The 5,824-nt window shown below is 46.1% G+C and overlaps 1 pseudogene; it reads right to left on the reverse strand.

The window, feature by feature from the left end:
* Window positions 1-305: 305 nt before the first annotated feature.
* On the reverse strand, window positions 306-423 carry LOC134937776 (5S ribosomal RNA; annotated as a pseudogene).
* Window positions 424-5,824: the final 5,401 nt, after the last annotated feature.

Genomic DNA, 5,824 nt, shown 5'->3' on the forward strand with positions numbered 1-5,824 from the left:
ATAATTGTTCTACCTGTTAAGGTGACAGATGAGGGTCCAGTACATGTCTTTCTCAAAAACCACCACACAAATCAGCAGAGTTACTTATGTAAAAAGATAATGGTTCTGGATATCAGTACATAAATCTGCAGTAGTCAATGCATAAATCAAGGAAGTACCATACATGAACACAACATAGCTCATGTCTCAACCTCTGGGTGGACTGAAGGGTGGTTAGATGTTTGCTGCCAAGAGTTGGCAGAGAAGGCAGAAGAGATAAAGGTGAATCTGCTGTCAATGTTAGACTGAAGTGTCCCAATTGCCCCGACCTACTGCACCGAGTATTCCCAGGTGGTCTCTTACCAGGTACTGACTCTGTCCTATACTGTATAACTTCCAAGATCGGATGAGATTAGGCATATGCAGTATGGTATGATAGTAGGTCACAGGAATCTCAATAGTTTATCGCCTGAATCATTGATGAGAGTTCATGAAAAGTCAAAGAGCATTGTTACCCTTTGTATAGGATGTATAGGTGGGATCTGCTGTTGGTATTAGGCAGTGAGCATAAACCTACCAGTTGGGTAACCACCGTAGGTGAGGAAAATCACTGGATCACCAATGAGAGTCCTAGAAAAGGGAAAGAGATGTAGGAAGAAAAATGTGGTAGACGGCCCATTAAATGAATGGTGTTTACTGCAGTTCAGGGTGTTCAGATAAAATAGAAATACAGTAATGTGCTATTTAACAATTCAAAATACTAAGGGTTCCAGAATCATCAGCTTTGAATTAGGCCCTATATTTGTCATTGAATTTGCATCCTATTCTCACAGCAGACACAGTGAAAAACCACTCACAGTGTAATACAGATGTTGGGCTGCAACTTTAATCAGCCAGGAATTAGTTTCAAACACGTACAAAGTCGCAGATGAAGCACAGCATAACTTAGCATGAGAAAAAGGCACAGCCGCTCATATTGGAGCCCTTTTTACACAGATTCAGACTTGCACATAGATATACAAATGTCGCACATCAAATTTAGCAGTGCTGAGAAGGGCTACTGTATTTGGTGCGACTTGAGCAACAGTGTATAAAGACACATCTATATGTTGCATATATTTTTATATAGCACATAAAATAGGATTTTAATTACCTACCAGTAAATCCTTTTCCCGTAGCCCATAGGGGATACTGGGAATCCATTTAGTACCATGGGGTATAGACAGGTCCACTAGGTGCCATGGGCACTTTAAGAAATTGATAGTGTGTGCTGGCTCCTCCCTCTATGCCCCTCCTACAAGACTCTGTGCCCGAGGAGACGGACATACTTTGAGAGAAGGATAGATAAGGAAAGTGGTGAGATTACGAATCAGCACACACAGAACAAGAGGAAAGCCATGCTAACCAAACTTGAAACAGGAACAGCAACAGCTGAGTAAACCAGAATACTTAACCAAGTAACAGTGCAGGAAGAACGAAGCACCGGGCAGGTGCCCAGTATCCCCTACGGACTACGAGAAAAGGATTTACCGGTAGGTAATTAAAATCCTATTTTCTCTTACGTCCTAGGGGATACTGGGAATCCATTTAGTACCATGGGGAAGTACCAAAGCTCCCAAACCGGGTGGGAGAGTGCTGAGGTTCCTGCAGAACAGATAGACCAAACTGAAGGTCCTCAGAGGCCAAAGTATTGAACTTGTAATACTTAGCAAACGTGTTCGAACCTAACCAAGTAGCTGCTTGGCAGAGCTGTAAAGCCGAGATACCCCAGGCAGCCGCCCAAGAAGAACCCACCAACCTAGTATAGTGGGCCTGTACAGATTTTGGAACCGGCAAGCCTGCCATGGAATAAGCATGCTGGAAATTGAGCCTGATCCATCGTGCAATAGACTGCTTTGAAGCAGGACACCCAATTTTATTGGGATCACAGAGAACGAACAGCGAGTCCAATTTCATGTGACGAGCTGCCCTCTTTACATACACTTTGAAAGCCCTCACAACATCCAAGAACTTTGAAGTGTTTGTAACAACCGGAACCACAATAGGTTGGTTGATATGAAACACAGACACCACCTTAGGAAGAAATTGCTGATGAGTTCTGAGTTCAGCTCTGTCCTAATGGTAAATTAGGTAGGGGCTCTTGTAAGACAACGCCCCCAACTCCGAAACACGTCTTGCTGAAGCCAAAGCCAACAGTGTGACGGTCTTCCACGTAAGGTACTTTACGTCAACCTCCTGTAATGGTTCAAACCAGTCCGAATGGAGGAACTGCAGCACCAAATTCAGATCCCATGGTGCCATAAGAGGCACAAAGGGAGGTTGGATGTGCAGAACACCTTTCAAGTACGTCTCGACCTCAGGAAGAGAAGCCAATTGTTTCTGAAAGAAAATAGACAAGGCCGAAATCTGGACTTTTATGGAGCCTAGACGTAGGCCCTCATCTACTCCCGACTGCAGAAAAAGCAGGAAACGTCCCAGATGGAATTCTACCACAGAATATTGTCTGCTCTCACACCAAGAGACAAATTTCTTCTAGATACGGTGGTAATGTTTAGACGTTACCCCCTTCCTTGCTTGGATCATAGTCAGGATGACCTTGTCAGGAATCCCTCTCCTGGCTAGAATCAGCCGTTCAACTTCCATGCCGTTAAATGTAGCCACGGTAAGTCTTGATAGACGAATAGGCCCTGTTGCAGAAGATCCTCGTGAAGAGGTAGAGGCCACAGATCTTCGAGCAGCATCTCGAGAAGATCCGCATACCAGGCCCTTCGTGGCCAGTCCGGAGCAATGAGGATTGCTTGAACCTTATCCATTTTTATTCTTTTTAGAATTCTTGGGATCAGAGGAAGTGGACGAAACATGTACACCAGCTGGTAGACCCACGGAGTCATCAGAGCATCTACCGCCACTGCTTGTGGGTCTCTCGACCTGGAACAATACTGATTGAGCTTCTTGTTGAGTCGAGAGGCCATCATGTCGATTTGTGGATATCCCCACTGACGTGTCAACCACCGGAATACCTCCGCGTGAAGGCCCCACCCCCACGGGTGCATATCGTGTCTGCTGAGGAAGTCTGCCTCCCAGTTGTCTACTCCCGGAATGAAGACCGCCGACAATGCCACAGCGTGTTTTTCTGCCCAGAGGAGAATTATTGATACCTCTGACATTGCGGCTATGCTTTTCGTTGTGCCCTGTTGGTTTATGTACGTCACTGTCATCACATTGTCCAACTGGACCTGAATGGCCTGATTCTGAAGAAGAGATGAGGTTTGCAGAGTTCCAGGATGTTTATTGGAAGGACGATTTCCTGACTTGACCATCTTCCCTGAAACTGCACCTCCTGGGTGACTGCTCCCCAACCTCTGAGGCTTGCATCTGTGGTTAGTAGAATCCCATTCTGAATCCCGAACCTCCAACCCTCGACTAGGTCAGAAGTCTGTAGCCACCACAGGAGGGAGATCCTGGCTTTTAGCGACAGACGGATCCTCTGGTGCATGTGAAGATGCGATCCGTACCATTTGTCCAACAGATCTAGCTGGAAGGGCCTCGCATGAAACCTTCCGTACTGAAGCACCTCGTAAGAGGCCACCATTTTCCCCAGAAGGTGAATGCACAGATGCACCGAAATCTGGGTTGGCTTTAAGACATCCTGAACCATCTACTGGATTACCATTGCCTTTTCCAAGGGAAGGAATCTGTGTCCAGTATCATTCCCAGGAAAGGAAGCCTCTGTGTTTGTTCTAGGTGAGATTTTGGTAGGTTCAGAATCCACCTGTGATCCAGGAGTAGTCTGGTTGACAGGCCAATGCTGTCCAACAACTGCTCACTGGACAGTGCCTTTATCAGAAGATCGTCCAGGTACGGAATTCTGTTCACTTCCTGTTTGTGGAGTAGAAACATCATCTCTGCCATCACTTTGGTGAACACCTTCTGTGCCGTGGAGAGACCAAATGGCAGGGCCTGGAACTGGTAGTGACCGTCCTGCCGTGCAAACCGTAGATAAGCCTGATGAGGCGGCCGTATCGGAATGTGAAGGTACGCATCCTTGATATCCAGAGACACTGGGAATTACCCCTCCTCCAGATCTAAGATCACCACTGCCAGAGACTCCATCTTGAATTTAAACACTCGTAAGTACGGGTTCAACGACTTGAGGTTCAGAATCGGTCTTACCAAACCATTCGGTTTTGGTACTACAAACAAATTGGAATAGTACCCCTTGTTTTGCAGGTAAGGTGAAACTGGAACAATGACCTGAGTCTGTACTAGTTTTTTAATGGCGTCCTGTAAAGTTATACTTGCCTCTTGTGAAACTGGTAAGCCTGATCTGAAGAATCTGTGAGGTGGGAGCTCAAGGAACTCCAGTCTGTAGCCCTGGGAAATAAGATCTATGACCCAGGGATCCTGGCACGATCTTGTCCAGATGTGACTGAAGAATTTTAGCCAGGCTCCCACCTGCCAGTCATCCAGGCATCCTGGTCCACCATCATGCTGAAGGTTTTGAGGAAGCAGAGCATGACCCCTGTTCCTGTGAACCGGCAGTTGCTAATTTTTGTGGTTTACCTCTAGCGCCTCTGGTGGCGGTAGAAGAACCTCTGGGTTTGTCCCTAAACTTGGCAGTCCAAAAGGACTGTAAATTGGGACCTGAGTAGGCCTTCCTAGCTGGGGGAACTGCAGAAGGAAGGTATGTGGATTTAACCGCATTAGCTTTGGAGATCCATTTGTCTAGTTTATCTCCAAATAAGGCCTCGTCTGTGAATGGGAGGCCTTCCAAGCCTTTCCTGGAGTCTGCATCCACAGTCCATTGGCATAGCCATAGACCCCTGAGTGCAGACACTGCCATAACCGTAGTGCGTGCATTAAGCGAGACTATTTATTTTATGGCTTCCTACATAAAATTCACAGAGCCCTGTATATGCTGCAGGAACAAGATAACCTCCTCATGAGGCAAGGTGTCTAACGCTTCAATCAGGTTACCCAACCATTTGGCAATGGCTCTTGTAAGCCACCCACATGCTATAGTGGGCCACCCCAGCAGCTGTATATAAGAATTTGAGCATAGTCTCAATTTTACGATCAGCCACGTCTTTTAGGGAGACTGCACCCGCAACAGGCAATACGTTTTTTTGTGAAAGCCTGGATACTGATGCATCCACTATCAGTGGATTTTCCCATTTTTTACTATCCTCAGGAGGAAAAGGAAAGGATGATAACAACCATTTAGGGATTTGAAATTTCCTATCAGGATTAACCCACAGTTCTTCAAACAAGGTAATAAGTTCCTCTGACACAGGAAAAGTGGCAGAGGATTTCTTTTTTATAGTAAAATAAGATTCCTCACTCACCCTTGTCATCTTATCAGGGATATTTAGAACTTCTCTGATAGCTTCTATGAGAGCCTCTAATCCCTGCGACAGAGTATCCTCCCCCACCTCTGAGTCCACCTCTCCCTCCTCCATTTCTGACCCCTTATCATCCAGGTCAGAATGCAGGATATGGGCCAAAGTGCGTTTCTGCAGACAAATGGCAGGGGACTGAGATGCTGGTTTGGGTACTGAGTCTCTTTTCATAAACTCAGTCATAGATTGTCTTAAGTATTGCATCTCTTTTTCATTCCGAGATAACTTAGTAGAGATTGTGGAAATCATTCCCCAAATGGAGTCCAGCCATGGGAAGGAACACTACATTGCGTACACACTAGTGAACCTCCTGGGGAAGAGGAACACTGGGGGTCATTCCGAGTTGTTCGCTCGCAAGTGGATTTTAGCAGATTTGCTCATGCTAAGCCGCCGCCTACTGGGAGTGAATCTTAGCATCTTAAAATTGCGAACGATGTATTCGCAAT

Source organism: Pseudophryne corroboree, chromosome 6, assembly GCF_028390025.1.
Source record: "Pseudophryne corroboree isolate aPseCor3 chromosome 6, aPseCor3.hap2, whole genome shotgun sequence".
Lineage (NCBI taxonomy): Eukaryota > Metazoa > Chordata > Amphibia > Anura > Myobatrachidae > Pseudophryne > Pseudophryne corroboree.